This window comes from Phyllopteryx taeniolatus, chromosome 8 (genome assembly GCF_024500385.1).
Source record: "Phyllopteryx taeniolatus isolate TA_2022b chromosome 8, UOR_Ptae_1.2, whole genome shotgun sequence".
NCBI lineage: Eukaryota > Metazoa > Chordata > Actinopteri > Syngnathiformes > Syngnathidae > Phyllopteryx > Phyllopteryx taeniolatus.
This window is the reverse complement of record NC_084509.1, coordinates 12,375,096-12,400,835: the sequence shown is the minus strand read 5'-3', so window position 1 is coordinate 12,400,835 and position 25,740 is coordinate 12,375,096. Positions and strand designations below refer to the sequence as shown.

Here is a 25,740-nt window from a genome sequence, read left to right as displayed (position 1 = left end):
TCCGACGAGTAAGAGAGGGAACCCGGCATGTTTGATGGCGAAATTGCCCAGCTGTTCAATTCAGATACAGAAGATGAGGACTTCGATTGATTTGTGACAAAAGAGTGATCAAAAAATAATGTGAGTGTATTTTTAAATACGTAGTAGAATAAAGTTCAACCAAACTCACTGTTTTACTTCCGTTACCTTCTTTTAGCATGCGCCGAATAATAAGGTGTGCCTTATGTATGGCTTAAGTACAGAAATAGACCCCGTAATTGAGACTGCGCCTTATGGTGCGGAAAATACGGTACATTGAATTATAGTTGAAAATTTTTTTTAATGGCTTCTGATCTCAAAACTACTTGTTCACAGTCATAATGGCGCTCCAAGAGAAACCATAACTACGATGTGGCCTGCAAAATGAGTTAGGCACCCAGGTTCCACACTGTAGTATCTGTGACTTTGAATGTGTGTGGCTGTAAAAGGCAAGGCCTGGCCTGGCCTGGTGACTGACGTGTGCGATAGCAAATTAGATGGTAGTTAGCTTTTGTTAGCTCAGGTTTGCCGGTCTGCGTGTTGAGTCCCTGGGCGTCAGCTGTGGTGTTTCAGCTTGTATATGAATAGGCTTATTCCAATTCGTTGACTAAAGCGATTGAAAGTGCACCGCTGGCTGTGTCCTTCCTTGAGAACTTGTGGGGGACATTAAAAAACATTCTAACTAGCAGTGTTAGACTATATTAAAATAGCTAACACCGATAGCGTGTGCTGGTGATCGTAGACATGCTGTTGTGGTATGTTTGTCAATTCTGCTTCGCAGTAGACAGATTGCAATTTCTTTTTTCTTTTTTTTTTTAATGTGAAAGGATCCCAAACTTTGTACATTCTTTGTCTTTCACGCAATCTTTCTTCCTGGCTTGCTGCCATCGTATCGTATTTCTAAACGGAATGGTGCATAAGTCTGCAGTAATATTAGTCTGTGTGGAAAAATGATTCCTGCAAAGCTTGAGGCAGAGATTTGACTTAAACCTTTTTTTTTTTTCATTTTTGGTGGCTGAAGCACGATGTAATGACGCAAGCAAAAACCGCAGTCAGCGCGCACTTCTCTGCATAAAGCTCGGAAGGGCCGTCAATGATGAGTGGCATGCTCCGTGGGCGTCTCAGTCTCGCTGTTTAGCGGCTATGGCTACGACAGTCCATGCATGTTCTGACAGCCAATACGAATAGCCAATAATAATGCAAGTTGCTCCACGCTGAACCAAACATGTGCTGTCAATAGAACCATGCCAAGTTAGGATGACACACACAGCAAATTAGCAGTGGCATGCAACAGATGCTAATGTTTGCAGACTACTGCTGCAGCCATGGGAGAGCGCTGGGGGGGTAGTGTTCCCTGGGAAGAAACAACGGCAAGAAAAGGCCGAAAAGTTTGGCAGTGTGGAATTATTTTGGTTTTGTAACGTCTGTCAGGAAACAGAGTAGCATGCCCCCCGCCCCCTATCCAAAAACAACAAACAAACTGTATTGCCAAAGACATGCTAACATTAAGCACGGTGAAAAATAAGGGATTCAAGTGGATGACTAAATTAATAGACCCTTGTTACCAACGCCATGGGCGTAAATTGGAATTGAAAAACTTGAAAAAGCTTATGCATGGTCAGATTATACGGTATGTGTTTATGAATAGATACATATATTTATTTGTCTTACATAGTTGTATAAAGTTCCATGTCATGTTCAACTTTTGACAGAAAATAAATATTTAAAAAAAAGGTTAAAAAAGGTTAAGCGTAACAAGGAACATTTAAGATAAAAAAAAATAGTGATTTGATTGAGTGATCTATAACAATAGGCTGATGTGGAAAAAAAAAAATTGTGGTAGGAATTTTTCCCATATCGCCCAGCGCTATCTGTGCATTGTTGGAATGTCAGTGTTTATATGGGAAAAAAATGTAAAAAATAAAAACATTTTGTATTCTTTGAAGTATAAATATTAATGTATGCTATTGCAATGCCTTGCTTTTAGTGAGCTTAGTACATAGTCATAGCTATAAAAGCAATTTTACTAATTATTGGGATAATTTCTTTCAGTGTTTCGGTTTTTGGCCTTGGCTTTGTTCTTTTTTTTTGGTTTTCGGATTCGGTCAAGAATTTTAATTTCTGTGCATCACTAGTTTCAACCCCTCTCCTTGAGCAGTCACCTTATCGTGGTGGAGGGGTTTGTGTGTCCCAATGATCCTAGGAGCTAAGTTGTCTTGGGCTTCACGCCCCTGGTAGGGTCACCCATGGTAAACAGGTCCTAGGTGAGGGACCAGACAAAGCACGGCTCCAAAAACCCCTATGAAGAACAAAATATATGGATCTAGGTTTCCCTTGCACGGACACGGGTCACCGGGGGCCCCCCTCTGGAGCCAGGGCTGGAGGTGGGGCTCGAAGGCGAGCGCCTGGTAGCCGGGCCTGCACCCATGAGGCCCGGCCAGGCACAGCCCGAAATGGTAACGTGGGTACCCCTTCCCATGGGCTCACCACCTGTGGGAGGGGCTATAGGGGTCGGGTGCAGTGTGAGCTGGGCGGTGGCTGAAGGCGGGGACCTTGGCGATGCGATCCCCGGCTACAGAAGCTGGCCCTAGGTACGTGGAATGTCACCTCTCTGGCAGGGAAGGGGCCCGAGCTGGTGTGTGAGGTTGAGAAGTTCCGACTAGATATAGTCGGGCTCGCCTCCACACACGGCTTGGGCTCTGGTACCAGTCCTCTCAAGAGGGGTTGGACTCTTTTCCACTCTGGAGTTGCCCACGGTGAGAGGCGCCGAGCAGGTATGGGTATACTTATTGCCCCCTGGCTTGGTGCCTGTACGTTGGGGTTCACCCCGGTGGACGAGAGGGTGGCCTCCCTCCGCCTTCGGGTTGGGGGGACGGGTCCTGACTGTTGTTTGTGCCTATGCACCAAACAGCAGTTCAGACTACCCACCCTTTTTGGAGTCCTGAGAGCGGGTGCTGGAGAGCGCTCCCGCTGGGGACTCCATTGTTCTGCTGGGGGACTTCAATGCTCACGTGGGCAATGACAGTGAGACCTGGAAGGGCGTGATTGGGAGGAACAGCCCCCCCAATCCTGCTTCTCACCCAAAGTCAGCTGGGACAGAATCACCCACAACCCTAATGTGGACAAGCGCTAAAGACAATGGACGGCTGTAATGAGCTCTTATAATTAGTCATTTTAGTCCACATCCATCAACAAAGCAGCTGCTGAAACATGGTTGAGTCCCATTGTGACGCTTTTTTTCCCACACTGGAAAACGTTCACAAAAAAGAAAAGAAAATTGATTTATTTTTAAGCAAGACCCTCCCCGCTCCACCCAATTAAACATCTTTTTCTATTGTTTGTCGATATGCAGCAACGCAAAGCCCAACAGGTGACTAGTGAAGAAGCTTAGAGCACAGCTTAGCTAAGATTGGGGGGGGAAACAAAAAAAAAAAAAAAAAGACTAATTTCAATAATAAAGATAGTGAACTGACTGCTGACAGTGCAAACACATATGCTGGGCAAACAATAAAGGAGCCAGGCTATAGGCCGCCCAGCTGTGTTCATGGTCCCTGTGCCCCATGGGTGTGCGTTTGGAGTAGATCCATTTCTGCGTAGCAGCCGTATTGACGGGTGCTGTGGGCGACATACACCATCACAGCTGTTGCAGCTCTCATGCAGACGTCTCAGGGGAGACGAGCCAGCCACTGCAAGCTGATTAACAAGGGTTAGGGGGGTTTGCACTGGAACCATTGAGGAAAACCCAAATAGTGAAGCTTAACTACAGTAGGTTTTATGTTTAGTTGTGCTGCGTAAGAAGATTTAATGGCAATATAAGGAAAATGAACAATACAAAATATCATTCATTATAGAGGGTCGTACTACGCAGTAGTAAAGTAAGAATTACAGTAAATGAAAAACATTTCTAGGCCAGAAATAAAAACAATCAAATGAAAATAAGGCCTCTCCTTGAGCAGTCACCTTATCGTGGTGGAGGGGTTTGTGTGTCCCAATGATCCTAGGAGCTAAGTTGTCGGGGGCTTTACGCCCCTGGTAGGGTCACCTATGGCAAACAGGTCCTAGGTGAGGGACCAGACAAAGCACGGCTCCAAAAACCCCTATGAAGAACAAAATATATGGATCTAGGTTTCCCTTGCCTGCACACGGGTCACCGGGGCCCCCCTCTGGAGCCAGGCCTGGAAGTGGGGCTCGAAGGCGAGCGCCTGGTGGCCGGGCCTGCACCCATGGGGCCCGGCCGGGCACAGCCCAAAAGGGTAACGTGGGTCCCCCTTCCCATGGGCTCACCACCTGTGGGAGGAGCCATAGGGGTCGGGTGCAGTGTGAGCTGGGCGGTGGCCGAAGGTGGGGACCTTGGCGATCCGAACCCCGGCTACAGAAGCTGGGACGTGGAATGTCACCTCTCTGGCAGGGAAGGAACCCGAGCTGGTGTGTGAGGTTGAGAAGTTCTGACTAGATATAGTCGGGCCACCGAAGCTGTGGCCGTAAGGTAGTCGGTGCCTGTCGTGGCGGCAATCCCCAAACCCGTTGGTGGACACCAGCGGTGAGGAATGCCGTCAAGCTGAAGAAGGAGTCCTATCGGGGCTTTTTGGCCTGTGTGAATCCTGAGGCAGCTGATGGGTACCGGCTGGCCAAGCGGAATGCAGCTTTGGTGGTCGCTGAGGCAAAAACCCGGGCGTGGGAGGAGTTCAGTGAGGCCATGGAGAACGACTTCCGGGCGGCTTCGAGGAAATTCTGGTCCACCATCCGGCATCTCAGGAGGGGGAAGCAGTGCACCATCAACACTGTGTATAGTGGGGATGGGGCGCTGCTGACCTCGACTCGGGACGTTGTGAATCGGTGGGGAGAGGTGGGGCTTGCCTGGGAACGCATCGGGATCCTCTTGGAAGAGCTAGAGGAAGTGGCTGGGGAGAGGGAAGTCCGGGTTTCCCAGCTGAGGCTGCTGCCCCCGCGACCCGACCTCGGATAAGCGGAAGACAATGGATGGATGGATGAAAATAAGGCAATAACTGAATGTGCCTTCTTCTGCCGCGCGACCACATATTCTTATACCGCGCCCTACGTAACCTCAAAACATTGAATGTCGGGACCCCCTGTATTGCGATAAAATTCCCACCACCAAGCGATTGTCGACAGACACACTGCACGGGAAAAAACTGCAACCTGTATCAGGTTTTGAGGCTGCACATACGGTATACTGTACTGTATTTTTTTATTTTATTTTTGTTATTGAACCACAAAAACATGGTGCACACACAAGGAAGAAATTGATTGCCACTAAGAGAGGAAACTGGCAATAATACAGTAGAGTGGATATTTTTAGAGTCTGTTGGCAATGATCAATCACCCCATTATCTGACTTAACCATGCATTTCACCGAGACTCTCCACGCTTTGCTTTCTAGCCACAGGTAGATATGAAATTAGAATTCAAAATAGAATCTAGTTCAGTATTATTGTAAAACACAATATACTGTATTAGTATGGCTTGGCATCACCCGCTGGCCGGCTGGGTCTTGCTTACATTTAGAACCTGGATTTTGTTTTTTTTTTCTGTGAAAGCTCATGTGCACGCTTATGTGCATCTTTGATTGGCTGTTACATCTGCGACATTGCGGCGCAGTTCACCAGCGATTAAAACAAAAACAGTACCTGATAGTCTGCCAGTCATGAAAACTAGTTGCCGAACCCCACACACTGCGTGACAGTTCAGTCTGTTTGGGCAGCATCGCTTGGTGTGTGACGGGCCTTACACCAGCATCATATATGGATATTGATACTGGTGGCGGACTGATTAACAGATCTGCCTCAGAGTTCTGAGGACCCGGTTCAAATCCGGCCTCGCCTGTGTGGAGTTTGCATGTTCTCCCCCGTGCCTGGAATTGGCTGGCGACCAGTTCAGGGTGTAACCCGCCTCTCGCCCGAAGATAGGTGGAATAGGCTCCAGCACGGCGGCCGACTGGTTAGAGAGTCAGCCTCACAGTTCTGAGGGGCGGGGTTCAATCCCCGGCCCCGCCTGTGTGGAGTTTGCATGTTCTCCCCGTGCCTGCGTGGGTTTTCTCTGGGCACTCCGGTTTCCTCCCACATCCCAAAAACATGCATGAATTGGAGACTCTAAATTGCCCCTAGGTGTGCATGTGAGTGCGAATGGTTGTTTGTTTGTATGTGCCCTGCGATTGGCTGGCAACCAATTCAGGGTGTACCCTGCCTCCTGCCCGATGATAGCTGGGATAGGCTGCAGCACACCCGCGACCCTAGTGAGGAGAAGCGGCTCAGAAAATGGATGGATGGATGGATGGATGGCTCCAGCACACTCGCAACCCTAGTGAGGATAAGCGGTACGGAAAATGAATGAATTAATGTTAAAGGATAGAGGTTTGTTGGTTCATACAGACATCTTGATTGGCTAAAAGACTGCAAGGCAGACCGGCTGTGTCTGAACTGTGCATTAATAATTGGGAATAATGTTAACTTTGCTCACCTGTCAAGATGATGAGTTTTCTGAGGGATGTTCGTGACAGCATTTCAACTATTTCAAATGCATCTGTCATTTTCAATCTGTCAAATTATGACTACCAACAAGTGCAGCAGCAGGATACGTCGGTGAAACTGGTTCTCCCCCCCACTCCCTAAGAGTCATCAAAGAGTATTAACCCTTCGCAGCAAAAGTAAACATCCAGAGATAAACCAGCAACCCTTTGACCATACACTAAACTGCAAATTATAATCTGCAATAATAATTGTGTAATCAGAGTGCACAATGAGCATAGTTCCCTCACAAAACGACACACAAACCAGCCTTGCATTTCAATTAGAATTGCGTTAGAAGCCTAATAAAATGAAAATGCTCCATATAAACACCTCAATCGGAATAAACAGTCTGAATACGAATGGAATTGCATTCACATTCACAAGGGTGGTATATTCGTTTTGCCAAACCGATCAGATGTAATTTTTTTGTCAAATAAACCATGAATCGGAAAGGTGTTGGGCTGCACTGTCTGTGCATGCTCTGTCTTGACGCAAATGGGCGGTGATGTCATCATTTACGCATTTGAAAACATGGCTGCTTCCTACCAGAGCTGGTCTGGACGGCCGGAGATGTTTTTAAATCCTTGCAAATTATTTTTTACCAAGCTGTTGCTTTAATAAAAGTGTAAAAACAGTCACAACCGTGCTAAATAGACGATTGACCTCCATCTTGATAAATCATGTGATGTTTACATACATCTCCACGTCACATGTCTGTAAAACGGCTGTTTCGGTTGAACATGTGGCACACGTAAACACCAGATCAGAATAGATCACGTCACGTGTACACAGTTGACCAGAGATCTTCAATCGTAATGATTTCATGCCAAAATGCCTGCATGTAAACCTGGCTACAGACAGGAATTATAGCAGCAGTGTTGATTTCCCTTGCTCCAGGTAACAATGTCGACATGACACAAAGGAGCAGGACCAATAGACCGTTGGAGACATAAAAATTCAGGCAACAAACAAGCCATGCAAAATGTCTTCACTGCTGTTTTGCACAAGACAAGATGTAAATCTTGAACTCTGGTGTTTAGATGTCAACATGCCTATTTGGACTGCAAAGTGAGTCAAAACACCCTCTTGATACTAACCCAATCATCTTAGCATTAAATAATGATTTTGAGAGGGATTTCAGAATACAGTGCAACTTCTTATGTTTGTACAATTGAAAATAAGCCCATGAAATCGCACAAAACTTTGGAATTCAAACGGCTGTTGTGGAAAAGATGTCAACGTATCGCACAAGACTTCATTGTACCTCAATTATCAATGGATTGACTCGGTCCCCTTCTCTTTTTCTTTGGCTTTTTTGTGACACTGACTCCAAAATGAGCAAACTCAAAAGGGTTGTTAAAAGAACATGAAATACATCGAAAGCAGTAAGACTAAATGCTGCATCACCTTCCCACTTGTTATTAGGGCCTTAAAATAACATCTCCAATTTTTTCCCACAACAATCTGATTTTCTATATTAATGATTTTACCTTTTGCTTATAGAGAAAGCAAATAACATTGACATTATTCAAAACAAGTTCTGCTTTTTTCCCCTTCTAAGATTTGCTTTATTTCTCCTGATACCAAAGGAGCTTTGAAACTGTTTTTTCAGAGTATCAACTTGTTACCTTCAAAATAAATAACAGAACCGGGGTTCAATTCCCGGCCCCGCCTGTGTGGAGTTTGCATGTTCACCCCGTTCCTGCGTGGGTTTTCTCCGGGCATTCCGGTTTCCTCCCACATCCCAAAAACATGCATGGTAGGTTAATTGAAGACTCTAAATTGCCCGTAGGTGTGAATGGTTGTTTGTTTGTATGTGCCCTGCGATTGGCTGGCATCCAGTTCAGGGTGTACCCCGCCTCCTGCCCGATGATAGCTGGGATAGGTTGCAGCACGCCTGCAACCCTTGTGAGGAGAAGTGGCTCAGAAAATGGATGAATGGATGGATAAATAACAGAAATAAATATTTTTTCTTGACAGATCATGTCAAAATATTTTTTTTTCTTCAAGAAAAAAATGTTCCTTTTCTCAAAACATGCATGTTAACGCAATCTATAATAAAGGAAATTTGTAAATGTTCAACAATTTAATAATACTAGTATAAGCTGTCAAATAATAATTCTGACAAACTGAAATCTCTAAAATCAATTAAGAACAAGTACAGCCAGGCCCTTACATGTTCTTAAAGATGCCAGTGTTCAGCTTTTTTTCCCCACGCAGCACTGTTAGCTTGTTCAGTAAAAGGTTTTACGATGGCAACAGTTGATGTTTCCAAATCAGGAAGACGAAGGATGACCAGCGCCCTAGGACAGACTGTGCTCGACCTCAGATGTTCCACCAGATAACAGTTCTGTTTGCTAAATCACATGCCGTTTTGTAGAAAAAAGACGCTTTTACAGCGGAAATGTCCGTGTGTTTAGGTACTGTGCATTGTTTCAAGGTTCTTCCTGTAACCAAAGAAGAGCAGTGACACACTAATGAGTCTAACTGATGACGAGGCCTCAGGAAGCGGAGGCCACCGTTGGGGACAAGAGAAGACAAAGTTAAACGAAGGAAGCTGGGCAAATCTGAGGAAGACAACGTAACTCTTTTGAGGGGCTATGCACTAATGACCAATTCCACAGAAAGTCACATTTAATTTCTGTACAGCTGAAAGCACCTAGAAGTCAATTAATGATTATCATGACATGTTAGGATACTACACAGACTTCCAAAGTTATCAGGTAAACAAATACAGTACATCTTATGAATAAAACAGTGATATTAAATCATCTTGAAGGAGGCAATCATTTATTTTAACTGTCTGTTCGGAGGCTGTAATTTGCAGTGCTTTACCAGGTTCTCTTGACAGATGTTCGCAATAGTTTGTTGACCCTAAGTGATAAATAGAACGCTTCAGCATAAGCCTTTGTGGTTTAAGTGCACCACAAATTACAGACTGCAAAAATGGCCGATAAAGAAAATTAATTGTATGTATTATTTTTATCCAGGCAATCCAAATAAATTGGACGGAGTACAGGTCAATGAATTTAACAGATGTAAGCTTTCACACTTGAGCAAGTCTCCTCCATCAGAACCCGTCCAAGCAACAGAGGACTACCAACACACTACTTCTAGGGACCAGATCAGGAAGAGGTCGAGCCAGGGCCAAGCTTCAATCAAAAATTCCTAAAGCACAATCCTTCATTCTGTCGCATCAGATTATTTAATCAGTGCAGGCAAAGAAAGGAGCCAAAAATGGGTATTTAGGCTAAGAACCACTAAATCAGTGATTTTTTTTCCCCCATTTAGTGAACATAAAATGGATAAATGTTCATATTTTCTACAATTCTTCCTTTAGACTGTAGAGTGAATTTTCACAGATTTGTTTATTAAATACATTATACAGGTATATGTTTGAAGGTAGAAGTATAGACTGAGAACTATGTAGTACTCAATTGTAGAGCTATAGCATTAAACTGTTATTCACATTTCAATTTTCCTGATTTTTGGACATGGCATAAAACTGGCCCAGTGATGCACTTGGGCCCGGCATGAATCGCCCCATACCATACCATATAAGAATTTGGGCTCGCTTATCTGCATCAGCGGTTATTCGGAGCATTTGTGATGTGCAATTAGCTAGCTAGCTATTCCTACACCCCAAAAATCCATCTTCCCTTTGGATAGTCCTCCGACGTGGCCGCCACGTTGTTGGTCTTGAGTACGTGCATGTCACACACATCAGAGGAAACAGTGCCCCACCCCCATATCATGTTTTTACCCTACCCATCGTATTTACCAGTAGAGTAAGAGGAAATTCAAGGTTTTTTTTGGGGGGGGGGTTTGTCTTGACATCCAACGTGTGGAAAGGGTCTTCGGCGTCTCTGTTGGCCATGAGTGTGGGCACTCGCTATTCCAGCCACTGGAGGCTTTAAGGGGATATATTTTCACGGCTTAAACGTGGTTAAGTTCAGGCATAAGAAAGATTCTCGATGAAGTAGCAGTCCTTTTTCCAGGATTAGTAGTGGTATTTTAATTAAAGTTGACAGTTGCGTTGGGTGTGGTCTCAGCACATTTAGTAGACAAACCCACAGTGTCTGAGAGCGGAGATAACGGCTTTATTTTTCAAGATTTTGAAGCCTCATTTTATATACTTGGCAATTTTTCTTAATTATTCAAATTTGGCAGGGGTGTTGACAACACTTCTATGTGGTGTGTCAAATTTAGAAGACATTTATTTTCACCATTTATGAATGACTTAGAGCACCAGATGTAAATAAGCCTGACAAAACAGAAAATCATCACTTTTACTAACACTAGAAATGGGTTTGTCTTAATGCAGATGACATTGACTAAGAATGCATCCAACTAATCAACTTTTTACTGACAATCATGATATCATGAGTGAGGGACAAAAAAACTGTCAAGCGTGACGTGAGACCGGCGTGCCTTGGGCATCACCGCCAGTGACTTTAGCATCAGTTGTTTTTAACTCGGCTGATTAATGAGCAGTGACACTGTTGTCCTCATTTCTTCCACTTACTCTGGATGATGCATCAACAATTACATACAGTACAAGCTGTGGGGTCAAGGAGAGTGTGCGCATGTACCTTTGTGCTAACAGTTAAACAAAGAAGGCCTCACACTCAAATGACACAAATGCAGCGTTTCTCCTCTCACTATTTGTCCCCCCTGAATGATACCATTGACACAAGAGGCTGTTGGGACCTTACTGAATTAAGAGTTTGTGAGCGCTCAAAAGAATAAACCAACGCTTAGCTGGCTGTTGGAGATCAGTTTACCTCCCTCCCCACATCATGAAGGGCCCTCTCTGAACAGTGACACTGGAGATGGTGAGAGTTTTTGTACTCCTTTTCCTCTTGAAGTAACCCTCACTTGAAATATAAAGATAATATTCATCATTTATGTTGCTGAATTTTCTCTTACTCTACTGGTAAATAGGCAGGGTAAAAAGATGATATGGGGGAGGGCAATGTTTCCTCTGACGCCAAACAAAAAATGTCCTTAGGGGGGCTTTATTTGTACTGAGGTCTGTTGTTGGGTCAAAACAAAGTGTGGGAAAGGCCTGGCCTATTGTTGTGTAATGCTGTAAGGTCAAATTAATCTCAGGCTTTAACCTATGATTAATGTCAATATTATTCCGTGTAAGTCCTCTTCTATGATATGGAGCGCAGAAGAGCTAAGGTTATGCTTAAAAACTAAAAGGAGGAAGTCAAGGATTGTCTTAACACAAGATTGACACACAGTGGAACCGACTGAGGTTTAACAGAATCCATTCTTATTTACAAACAATTTCCAAATTGACAATAATGCAAATTATTTGTCCTTCAGGGTGAGACTGTCGCCATCAAATCTTTATTAACGGTACAGGCAATAGCTTTAAGTAGCATTTTAAATTTAAACAAGTGTGTAAAAAAAATAATAATAAGTTAACTTAGACCCGCCACACAACAAGTGGTGTGGCCGAATGAGAATGAAGTGAACAACCGCAAAAAAATCTATAGTTGGCTATTCTTCGCCACACTTCAAGAAAGAAAAACTGTGACCCTGTATCAGGTTTTGAGGCTACACAAACAATACATGGTAAATGTATTGATTGAACCACAAAAACATGGCACAATTGTTAAGGAAGACGCAGATTGGCACAACAGAGGAATCAGGAGAGAAAAAAGGAGAGTGAGAGGATATTTTGAGAGGCTGTTGGGTAAGGCCGCATAATTATCCATCCATTTACTTCTGCTTATCTTTCCGAGGTTGGGTCTTGGGGGCAGCAGCTTAAGCAGGGAAGCCCAGACTTCCCTCTCCCCAGCCACTTCGTCCAGTTCTTCTGGGGGGATCCGGAGGTTTCCCCAGGCCAGCCGAGAGACTTAGTCTCTCCAGCGTGTCGTGGGTCGTCCCCTAGGCCTCTTCCCATGGGACGTGGCCGGAACACCTCACCAGGAAGGCGTCTGGGAGGCATCCTAACCAGATGCCCGAGCCATCTCATCTGCTCAGAGGAGCAGCGGCTCGACTCTGAGCCCCTCCCGGATGACAGAGCTTCTCACCCTATCTCTAAGGGAGAGCACCCTGCAGAGGAAACTCATTTCGGCCGCTTGTATCCGCGATCTTGTTCCTTTGGTTACGACCCACAGCTCATAACTGTAGGTGAGGATAGGGACGTAGATCGACCAGCCTTTTGGCTCAGCTCCTTCTTCACCACGACAGAGTCCGCATCACTGCAGACGCTGCACTGATCCCCCTGTCGATCTCCCGCTCCATTCTTCTGACACTTACAGTATGAACAAGACTCCGAGATACTTGGTCTCAGATTTGGAGGTGCTGATTTTCATCCTAGCCGCTTCACACTCTGCTTCAAACCACTCCAGTGAGAGCTGAAGATCATGGTTTGATGCAGCAACATATCACAGAATACAGATACAGTAATCCTCCGCTTTGCAGTCCCGCTATATTACAGGTTTTTATTGTAGTTGTTACTCTATTTTTTTTATACTCTTTGTGGAGTATTTTTGTTATCCATTGCTCTTGCTCTCCCGCAATATACACTATATTGCCAAAAGTATTCACTCACCTGCCTTGACTCACATTTGATTGATTGATTTTACGTGATAGCCAATTATAAATCTATATGCTTTCATATGATGTTAGTCTACCCTTTGTAGTTGAAATAGCTTTAACTCTTGTGGAAAGGCTTTCAACAAGGTTTAGGAGTGATTTTATGGGAATTTTTGCCCATTCTTCCAGAAGCATATTTCTGAAGTCACACACTGATGTTGCACAAGAAGGTCTGGCTCACTATCCACTCAAAATTAACCCAAAGGTGTTCTATTGGGTTGAGCAGTTTGCTTCGTCATGAGCAGTGCGGCGGATGTTACCACAAAAATGAAACTTTATCGAGTCCAGAAAAAGATTCTGTGTCCATTGTATTTATTGAACAATAATCCGCCTTATTCTTCCTATGATTGGCTAGCATCAAGACAGGAGTTGTACTTTTAGTGTATGCCTCCTTTGAATTGCTGTATGTGGAAGCTCTTCACCACCACACACACACATACATAGAGCACAAGAATGTCTGGCTCACTATCCACTCGAAATTAACCCAAAGGTGTTCTCTTGGGTTGAGGGCAGGACTTGGTGCAGGCCAGTCAAGTTCATCCTACCCAATTCTCTCATCCATGACTTTATGGACCTTGCTTTGTGCACAGATATGTTGGAACAGGAAGGGGTAATTTTTAACATGGACAGAGATCTGAAACGTAAACCACATCTTGTGGATAAAATGAAGTGTGGTAAAAAATAAAATATGACAAGCTCACGACACTAAACAAAGATGTATGTTGGCGGGCGCTTGGCAAAACAGGAAATACAGCTTGCTTGCAGCGGCATAAATTTCACAGGAAGGGCGACGGGCGAGCAAACCAGGCAAGCTAGTTCCAGTATGCCGTGAGTCATTGTCGGCTTGACGAAACGAAGAGTCCGAACTTCAGTTGTTTTGGTTCGGAGACTAAGTATGTAGGTCAACATGAACATACAATGGGCACCTAATAATAGTAATGCAAACAGAAACTATAGGATGACTTTGCTTTTTAGGTCAGGTGACAGTTTAGTTTTGGATCAGCAATTAAAACAAAGTTTTTAAAACCATGTCTTTGACTAGCATACTACTTGTCTATTAGTAGATCTGCTGACAAGAGTTTCTACCCTGTGATGACAAATCCTGCTGCCTCACGAGGTCACAAAGGCGACAAATCTATCTTTAATGCCTCTGTGGACCGTTTCTTTGATGATGCAAGCCACTGTCTCTTCAAGGGAGGTGTTGCCCTTACTACTGCAAGCGCATTTCAAAATTACCTCCATTTTGTCATGGCATCTCGCCAAGACAGCCAGCCAGGCAGACAGGAATTACAAACACACATGGTGAATCCTAGATTTCCCTGTGTGTACAAGCTGTTTGCCGGGTGTGTGTCACAACAACAGGCAACAATGTCCTTTGAGCTGTGCACACTAACACACATTTACATACATAGCTCAAGTAGGTATCTTACATGGCTTTTGTTGCAGCCACCCAATAACCATGTAGAGCTTTGGTCACTTATTCCTTAAGTTGTCAAACAGATGGTGGGCGGACTTTACTCTGTTAGCATAATCGACATCTCAGCGTATGATTTCTCCTGCTAATCGAACCGAACTAGTTCAAACGAGCTGGGCATTTGTGATACTATTCATTATATTTTCAATGGGAAGTGGCAGGAGAGTGTGCTAGGTGTGTGGATCAGTTGGGACTACAAGGAGCAGATGCAGGCCCATTAAATGTCCAAGATAAGAAGGGGTGAACCTTTGAAGGACAGTTATTTTACTTGAGGACAATGAACATACTGAAGATGACTGGGACATAAAACCACAAGAGGAGGGCACAGGAGCCAACTTCAACTTTTCTGAGATGTCAGTTTGAAGTAGACTTATAAGTCACACTTTTTTGTGTGTCAAGGCTGCTACAATTGTCAACAGCTCACTAAAATGTGAAATTAGTTACCATGGGTTACCATGGTTATTCAGTGTAACCTTTTAGTGTGACTGTTTTTTAGAAGAATTATTCAGTCATAATAGTATTAATATACTAAGTAGTATTAGTACGTTTGTCAGAGAAACTCAGAAGGATTTTCTCCAAACATTATATACCAATGCATTTCAAACCCACCAACAACCTCAGACAAAAACTGGTTCACCCCAAGAACAAAACTCCCAAAAGCAACCTCAGCAATGTTGTTTACACCAATGGTTCTCAACTGCTGTCACCCTGGGACCCGCATGTTCCTACTGTTGCAAAGTCACAACCTACTTTTATTGAAGTTAAAAACACACAAAAAATGTTTTGTTTGAAAATAGCTTCTGAAAACACATTTATAGTACATTACAAAATTAAACATAATTTTAAATTAGTTTGACGTACCGTCAAAAGTATATTAGTAGCCATGAGTCCGCTAGCCAGAGGCTGAGCTGCACAGTTTTTGTTTACAGACTATACTAGTAACTAGAGTGCAGGCATTTACACTTCCTGTCACCAGTTACACTTCCTGTCGCTTACCTAATATATGCCATGTGAGAATTTGGTATACCTTTTTACTGGAATGGAAAATTTCAAATACATATGTCATTTTTACAAGTTGTCCGCGACCCACTCAAAATGGGTCCGTGACCAAATTCTGGGTCTCAACCCACCAGTTGAGAATCACTGGTTTACGTGGTGCAATGCAATGAGGAGGACAATGACCTATACATCGGCGAGATGAAGCAACCGCTTCACAGACGCATGGCGCAGCATCGACAGCCGGGTTCTTCGGGTCCAGAATCAGAAGAACAGACATTCCTTTGAAGACAACAAAGTGTAGAACGTGTGCGTCGCTATCGTGAGAAAAAATTACGCAGTTCATGGAGAAAATGACGAACAGCATGTAAAAAAAAAAAAGCCACTTACATTCAACTAGAGCGATGTGGTTAGCGTTGCTCATAACGTGTTTCCTAATTATAGATCTGTAAAGATGTTTTTATTTTGCCATCAAAACCCCTCTCTCTGTCTTGTTTATGTTGTTTTAGTTTGAGATGCCACAAAAGCAAAAAATATTAGTTTGAAAGTCATTGCTCCGCTTGACGTTTCAGTGTATTTTTGGTGAAACCAATGCTTGTTCTACTGCTGACCGCAAATGAACACAAAAGCTAGAAAGAAAAAACATTCTGATGAAAGAAGAGTCTAGTCTTTCTTTTGGTAGGTTGGATGCTCATATTTTCACAGAAGAATATTCTGTGGGTCTTGAAAGATCACCCAAAATGTGAACGAGTTAAATGATTCCAGTTTGAATTGCTATAGCTTGCTCAGTTCCTGAACAAAGGGTTTTGTCTGTTTTGTTCTCCATCAGTAAATGTATGTCGATGTTATGACAATATAATGTGTAATTTTAGGAAGTGTGGGTCCCCAGTCAAACCAGGCCTTCCTGTCTCACGATTGGCCAGTTTCTGATGATAGAATGGGAAGTGTTTGTATTCCCCCTTTCCAACTGCCTTCCTTGGGTAAATAAGGAACCCGGCATGTGGCATGTATAAACCAACAGTACTATACGCTATTGTCTCGAAAAGTCAACACATTTATTCTGCCTTTACAATCCAAAAATTTGCCTATGAAAAGGTTGTACTGGCGCAAGCTATGTACATTACATGTTATTTAGGGTAGACGTGTCCGGTAGTCATAAAACAGTAAAAACAAAAGAAGCTGATATAACACCATTTGTGCTGTATGACTTGTGTGGAACAATACATTCATTCATTTTCCCTACTGCTTATCCTTACTAGCATCGCGGGCGTACTGGAGCCTATCCCAGCTATATTCGGGCGAGAGCCAGGGTACACCCTGAACTTAAGAGTCGTCAATCAACTTACAGTGGGACACAAAAGTATTTTTGTCAGCCACCAATTGTGCAAGTTCTCCCATTTAAAAAAGATGGGAGTGACCTGTATTTTTATCATAGGTATACCTCACCTGAGACAAAAAGGGGGGAAAAAATTAATAAAATCCAGCAAATCACATTATCTGATTTTTAAAGAATTTATTAGCAAATTATGGTGGAAAATAAGTATTTGGTCAATAACAAAAGTTCATCTAAATACTTTGTCATTACCCTTTTTGGCAATGACAGCGGTCAAACATTTTCTGCAAGTCTTCACAAGGTTTTCACACACTGTTGCTGGTATTTTGGTCCATTCCTCCATGCAGATCTCCTCTAGAGCAGTGATGTTTTGGGGCTGTCGCTGGGCAACACAGACTTTCAACTCCCTCCAAAGATTTTCTATGGGGTTGAGATCTGGAGAATGGCTAGGCCATTCCAGGACCTTGAAATGCTTCTTACGAAGCCACTCCTTCGTTGCCCGGGCGGTGTGTTTGGCACCATTGTCATGCTTAAAGACCCAGCCACGTTTCCTCTGTCCTTGCTGATGGAAGGAGGTTTTCACTCAAAATCTCACGGTACATGGCCCCATTCATTCTTTCCTTTACACGAATCAGTTGTCCTGGTCCCTTTGCAGAAAACAGCCCCAAAGCATGATGTTTCCACCCCCATGCTTCACAGTAGGTATGGTGTTCTTTTGATGCAACTCAGCCTTCTTTATCCTCCAAACACGACAAGTTTTTTTTACCAAAAAGTTCTATTTTGGTTTCATCTGACCATATGACATTCTCCCAATCCTCTTCTGGATCATCCAAATGCTCTCTAGCAAACTTCAGACGTACCTGGACATGTATTGGCTTAAGCAGGGGGACACGTCTGTCACTGGAGGATTTGAGTCCTTGGCGGCGTAGTGTGTTACTGATGGTAGCCTTTGTTACTTTAGTCCCAGTTCTCTGCAAGTCATTCACTAGGTCCCCCCGTGTGGTTCTGGGATTTTTGCTCTCCGTTCTTGTGATCATTTTGACCCTACGGGGTGAGATCTTGCATGGAGCACCAGATCGAGGGAGATTATCATTGGTATAGTAGGTCTTCCATTTTCTAATAATTGCTCCCACCGTTGATTTATTCACACCAAGCTGCTTACCTATTGCAGATTCAGTCTTCCCAGCCCGGTGCAAAGTCCACAATTTTGTTTCTGGTGTCCTTTGGTCTTGGCCATAGTGGAGTTTGGAGTGTGACTGTTTGAGGTTGTGGACAGGTGTCTTTTATACTGATAAGGAGTTCAAACAGGTGCCATTAATACAGGTAACGAGTGGAGGACAGAGGAGCCTCTTAAAGAAGTTACAGGTATGTGAAAGCCAGAAATCTTACTTGTTTGTAGGTGACCAAATAGTTATTTTCCACCATAATCTGCTCATATTTAAAAAAAAAAAATCAGACTGTGATTTTCTGGATTTTTTTTTTTTTTTTTTTTTTACCTATGATGAAAATTACAGGCCTCTCTCATCTTTGTTAAATGGGAGAACTTGCACAATTGGTGGCTGACTAAATACTTTTTTGACCCACTGTACCATGCATGTTTTTGAATGTGGGAGGAAACCGGAGCACCCGGAGTAAAACCAGGCAGGTACGGGGAGAACATGCAAACGGATTTCAACCCGGGTCCTCAGAACTGTGAGGCAGATGTGCTAACCAGTCATAAACCGTGCTGCCACCCGTGTGGAACATTCCAACAAAAATGTAATAAAGGCACAAGAATTTTTTACGACAAGGTGGAATCATTGTGGCTCCCAAAGTGCTTTAGAGAATCTGTATTGGACTATAAACAACCATAATGCAGGCTAACATGGCTAAGTAGCCCAAAACAATGGCACAAACATGTAAGTAATAAGTGTCTGTTATACTCTGTAGTAAAAAGGCTAATTCGTTCATCATCCCCTCTAGACACGCGCTCCCTTTAAGAGCCAGAATTAGCCTTTGTTCGTCATAAATATTAAAATCCTATTTCCCTAACTGGCACAAGGGGGAGGACCCCAGACCAAATATTTGAGACGAGGATGAGATAATACGAGAGCTGAAGACACAAATGCATGTGAATAAATTGAGCAATGAGATCAGAGAAATGTGAGAGATGCAAAAGAACAAGTCTGACATAGTTACAGAGCAATAGTATAAGGACTAGACAGCAATCGAGACAAGCGCAGCTGACCCCGATTCTGCCATGACTGCTCTATTAGGAGGGGAGGGGGCAGTCCAGACATAAACCTACAATGAGAGAGCTGCTGCTCAAACAGCACCCCCCCCCCCCCCCCCCCCACAATGAATAGAGGCTTGACACATGGATGCCCAATAGGTGCAAATCACTACAGTTCCACCCACTGAGAGAGAGTGAAGCGAGGAGTCTTCAACCACACCCTCTGCCAACCTGCTTCCACTCAGCTTGCATGCACTTGAGAGAGAAACTGCTTAGCAGGAAATGGAAGTGGGTTCAGGCAACCTGCAGCTAAACTGTTAGAAAAGCGATAGAAATGCAATTTGCATTTGTATACGAGGCTAACTCTTAGCAGATTGTTTGATTTGATCTAAATTACAAGCCAGAAGCAAAAATGAAGTGTTCCCTCGCAGTATGTGTTTACATTTAAGTTGATAACAGCTTTTATCAAATACAGAATCAAGAAACTGCAACCATGACTGTTTCAATAAAAGAAGCAAGTGAACGTCTTCACACATTTGAGTGTTTTTTTTTTCTTCCAGAAGCTAAATGTTCACAGGATTCTAAGGCATTTTTTATTACATCATCAAGTACTAGTAAAAATTTATCATTTTGTTCTTTTTTGTTTAGGAAAATGTTACATGCACAAACAAAAAACTCTTATTCATACTGACCTACAAAAATGACTGGAAACTCTGTAATAAGCCTATGTCACAAAAACAACACAGAGTGCTTTTCTTAAATACTGTAGTCTAAACTTTTGACTCACTGAATGTGTTCTTTTTTGTTAAATGCTTCAAAGCATGTTGACCAGGGTTGTTTTTAAAAACCTGCATTTTGAGACATCTTTTCGTAATGTTGAAAACTCCCAAACAAGGTTGTTACAGCCAAAATGACACTTGACTCTTGAAGCATTTTCCTTTAAAACTGCATCACATGAATGGCCCCAAGGAGAAGTAATGATCAGGTTGTTCATCTCAGCAGTGATAAATGTGTGATAGCTCTCAAATGAATGGCAGAAAACCAAGGTTCTTAACCACGTCTATGTCTACGGACTACAGTGTGCAGACATTGACGTGAAACAGAGAAATGCTTAATTTTTTGGGAGTCTGTCTACGATGTCCAGTCTTATAACATGCTATGCTATGGAAAACAAGATGAGACCAGACAGTTCGTTGAAGAGAAACCTGCACAGGAGTCCCACTAATTACTAAACTAAATGACAATTAGCATAATGGTGTGTTGTAGTGATGCACCAAAATAAAAGTTTCTGTCCAAAACCGAAAATAAGGAAATCAAGGCTGAAAACCAAAACACAGAAAGAAATTACTATGCAAACTATTAGTAAAAATCCACAGCAGCATTTCCCTGAACAACTTCCATCTTTCACTTCCACTCGTAGGCATATCGAAATGATGGTGCAGTCTACATTTTTAAGCGCAAGCCATCCATCCATGTTAAAGAAAAATACACCACGTAAAGAATGTGAGGAACGTGGCTGCATGAGCCTGTTTTATTAAGGGAGGAAGCTCAGAATAATTTGGGGAACAAAGGCGTGGGATGCTGGCAGAGGATGAACTTGCTGGAGTTGTGAGTGGACTGCTGTCAGAACCCTGGGGCCAAAAGCCCAGCAGAGCACAGTTTAAAAGGAGGGGGCCGAATAAACATGCTACAGTGGTGCCGGGACATTAACTTCAAACAGCAGCAGGGCTTCTCTGATGCATTTATGACACGGAAATTACCTCAGTTCACACACATCTCCCAACTCATTGAAAGATGTGCAGATCCACACTCGCAGAAAAGCTCAAGCTGAAGTTGCATACACTGTGTGACACTTCAGGATTTCCGGAGGGTAAGACAGGCAGAGTACCTGCAAGTAACAACCTATCAGCTCACTTTGGGAGGAGGATTAAAGGCACTAATCTCATCGTTTTGGCAGGAGACCTTGAGACGGTGTGCTAAGTGGGTTAAAGCACACCCAAAGACCATAATCACCTCCCCCATGCCTCCCTTTGTGTGCCAACACCAGCCAAGAGGAACACTTTCAGGTCCCATGGAAAACTTGAACTAACAGGGGTTATACTGAACAGACATGCAACGTAATCGAAAAGGACATTCAGAGCACAATGAATCACCAAGCACACTGGCCGAGCGTTCCTTGCCCTGAGGTGCATCTTTCTTTTTATAAGGCTCTGCTGGGCTTCCTCACACCTTATTTAACATGCAACCCCTTGCTGTTGTTTCTTTTAGTGCATATCTACAGGACACCTTCTCAAGCTTTCCCATTCAATTGTATCATTGTAATTTTGCCACATTAAAAAGGATCCCTGTGATTGACTGGCAATATGTCCTATATAAAAATTAAGATGCTTTTGAATAGCAAAAATAGAAGAAATGCTACTCTGTACAAGTTTATGCTCTTTTATTTTACTGCCAATAAAACTACTCATTCAGTTACCACGGCCATTTCTTGAAAGCTGCAAATATTGCTATGTTCACACTGCATGTCAATTCAGATTTTTTTTTTTTTTTTCCAATGTGACTTTTTTCATGTCAATGTGTACAATTACAGTAATTAATACAGTACAATTCCCATTTTTTCATATCCTCCAGGCCTCTTTCGTATACAGATATAAATCGGATATGTAACATGGACGCTCACAGCGTGCTCATCTGACCTATACATCAAATGCCGTCAAATGTCACAAATGTACGACAAAACCGACATGCAACAAAAGCAAACGGCAGACAAAGGAGCAGAAAACACTCAGTGGCGAAAAAAAGATGCCATCGACAGCTCGTGTATAGATATGCTTATTACGCGATTGTTTTCTTACCGTTTGATCAATAAAGTGACTGAAAGTGCACTGGCGGCTGTGTCCATGTTTGACCACTTGCAGGATGCGTTACATGTTCTAACTAGCCATGGTAGGCTATAATAAATTAGCTAACATTGAGATGTTACCTTGTGTTGGGGATAGTAGATGTGCTGTTGTGGTACACATTGTTAACTCAAGTGTGAAAACGTAGGGATCTGCTGATACAACTTTTTCACTTCCAATACAATACCGATATTGCATACTGGCCAATACCGATATTGATCTGATACGATACAAACATGAATCATGCACACTTTTATTAATTATTTTGCAGTATGGAATGTTACAAACGGCTTCAATTAAATTACACTACTCAAACAACGAATAGTCACTAACAGTAGGTATGAGGAAAACTGACCCATTTATTATTGTAAACCCAATGGGTTACATTACGTTTAACCTTAAACTAGGGCTGACCGATTATGGAAAAATTACTGATCACGATTATTTTGACGGATATTGAAATCATGATTAACAAACTGTTATTCATTCATTTCAAAACTCAGTATTTATCCATCAATTTTCTGTAACGCTTAATCCTCACAATGGTGGCGGTCGTGCTGGAACCTCTCCCAGCTATCTTCGGGCGAGAGGTGGGGTACACCCTGAACTGGACAAAGATACATTATTTATTGTAAATATAACTAACTAACGATAACCTAACTGGTCGCCAGCCAATCGCAGGGCACATGTAAACAAACAACCATTCGCGCACAAATTCACACCTACGGGCAATTTAGAGCCTTCAATCAACCTACCATGCATGTTTTTTGGAATGTTGGAGGAAACCGGATTGCCCGGAGAAAACCCACGCAGGCATGGGAGAACATGCAAACTCCACACAGGCGGGGCCAGGATTTGAACCCCAGTCCTCAGAACTGTGAGGCAGATGTGCTAACCAGTCGTCCCCCCGTGCCGCCCTCAGTATTTATTTAACTACCAAAACTCAACTTGAAATATAACTTAATCGAACAACCAAAAAATAAATCTGTAACAAATAAAACAATATTATATTAAAAAACAGAAATAAAAAAACAATGAATACAAATAAATACAGCCTTGGCTATACACACTGGCACGCCAGGGGGTGATTGTATTGCCTGTTATCTATACTTTATTAAAAAAACAAATCCTTCTTAAAATTCTGGCATTCAACAAATAGAAATAATGTTGGTAATCCTAATTAACCTAAAACAGGTATATTTTAGTCTGATTTCATATCAGACAAAAAATACGTCTTTATAACAAAGCCATCTGCTGTTGCAGCTGTATGCTGTACATGAGGAGAAGATCTAAGTCTCAATAAAACTTTATTAGACTCGTTTTTCAAAGATTAGAAAGAATATATGTCCGCGAGTATTGTTATATTGTCTGTCTGTATGTGTTAGTACGCCGTTTGTGTAAATATTCGTTATTTGAAGGTAAATTCCTCCTGTGATCACATATACCCTTTCGGGGTCGCCATCCATCAACCTTCTCTTTGGTCTTCCTCTAGCTCTCTTGCCTGGCAGGCAGCTCCATCCTCATCATCCTTCTACCAATATACTCACTATTTCTCCTCTGGACGTGTCCAAACCATCGAAGTCTGCTCTCGCTAACTTTGTCTCCAAAACATCGAACCTTGGCTGTCCCTCTGATGAGCTCATTTCTAATTTTATCCAACCTGGTCACTCCGAGAGCGAACCTCAACATCTTCATTTCCGCCACCTCCAGCTCTGCTTCCTGTTGTCTCTTCAGTGCCACTGTCTCTAATCCGTACATCATGGCTGGCCTCACCACTTTTTTATAAAACGTTGCCCTTCATCCTAGCAGAGACTCTTCTGTCACATAACACACATGACACCTTCCTCCACCCGTTCCAACCTGCTTGGACCAGTTTCTTCACTTCCTGACCACACTCACTCTGGACGGTTGACCCCAAGTATCTAAAGTCCTCCACCCTTGCTATCTCTTCTCCCTGTAGCCTCACTCTTCCCCCACCACCCCTCTCATTCATCCACATATATTGTCTTACTTCGACTAATCTTTATTCCTCTGCTTTGCAGTACATGCCTCCATCTTTCTAACTGTTCCTCCAACTGCTCCCTGTTTTCACTGCAGATCACAATGTCATCTGCAAACATCATGGTCCACGGGGATTCCAGTCTAATCTCATCTGTCAGCCTATCCATCACCACTGCAAACAGGAAGGGGCTAAGGGCTGATCCCTGATGCAGTCCCTCCTCAACCTTAAATTCGTCTGTCACACCTACAGCACAAATATTTACTGTAATTATGATATAACTACTGCTGTCAGTGTATCATCGCTGTCGGGCAGAAATAACGTATACCCAAATTTGCAAAATTTCATAGCCTTTCACAAATCGATACTATTGGTCAGTCACCACTTGGTCTGTTATTTTTACAAATGATTAAACAATATAAAATCTTTAAAATGGCTTGAGAGCAAATCACTAACTCTATTGGGCCCTTCAACTGTCTGAGAATTCCTGTAACTCCACCTCTACCTCACGCCACTAGAGCCTCACAGCATGATATCACCTCAAGACTGAAAGCACAAGTAAAAATTCTCCATTTTGTTTCACAATAAATAGCTGTAATGCTTTGGTGCAAATGGAAGCCTCTCATCTCCAAAGGTAAGTTTGCATGCAGATTACTTTCCGCCAATGGGGTTTATGCCACACACTTCCGGTTTTCAGGACCAAGCCCACCGAGGACTTCCGTCCCGTTTATTTCTACGCAAAAGGACTAGATTATTTACAAGATTACTGAAGTCACACCAAAACAAATTCACTGAACTAGCTGAGTGTTATCATTGAAGCAGTCATCCACAACAATACTTGCGGTCAATATTGACCCGTCTAATGGGTACCTAGTATAGCTATTTATGTTCGCTCACTAGAGCCCGACTAGTCATTATTTATTCAAAACCACAAGACACAATCATTTACATTTTACTGATGTCTTTAAACAAAACTAAATCAAGTCACCACAACATTGTCTTGTTTTTTCCTCATTTCCTCATGGTGATTTCATGTAGCAAGCCACTTTTATCTATGAGGTCGGCTACTTGATTAGGGATAGCGAGGGAGACGGCAGCAGCTCGTCGTCTCTGTGGTTTTGCACATGAAACATTCTGAGCTCGTATCCCACATTTAAAATAGGGTTTTGTGCTTTCTTAGTGGAAGGCTAACAAATACAATACTGATGAATGAAAAAAATAAATCATCAGCCTTTAATCATCCAGAAGCTCCAAAACAGAATAGGCAATGTTTCAAAATATTTTTTGTTGGCATAATGTTTACACAAGCGAAAAAGTTCTCCTCGTCGCCTTTCATTTTGCCTGCACTTCACTCAGCGGCGCCGTATGTGGTTGCCTTTCACACGTATGAGCTAATACAGTACTATAGAAGCCTCACACTAAGGTACACATAAAAATAGCGTTAACAAAAAAAGCTACCGGTAACTCTGATCCCACATGTGAGGATTCTGCCCGACAGAGACAATATAGTAGTGAAAGCCATTGGTGTGTTCAGACTTACAAATTCAGGTTATGTCGCCACGGTGGACCAGAATTCAGCCTTGAATTGAGGACCCCTTTTACTGTGCTTTTTGACAGAAATGGTGACACTTTTGCCTTCAGAGACTTTTGTTTTCGAGCACTGTTT

General features: G+C 42.9%; 1 protein-coding gene across 18 annotated transcripts in view; it reads right to left on the bottom strand.

Annotated features, from left to right (window-relative positions):
* Window positions 1-25,740, bottom strand: part of sipa1l3 (signal-induced proliferation-associated 1 like 3) — a 112,598-nt gene that overhangs the window by 69,617 nt on the left and 17,241 nt on the right. The window contains exon 1 of one of the 18 annotated variants that reach the window (XM_061783240.1): window positions 15,817-15,837. The exons of the other annotated variants lie outside the window; for them this stretch is intronic. The gene's annotated coding sequence lies outside the window, so the exon portion shown is untranslated. Of the gene's footprint in view, window positions 1-15,816; window positions 15,838-25,740 lie in introns of those variants that run through there. 18 annotated transcript variants of the gene reach the window in all.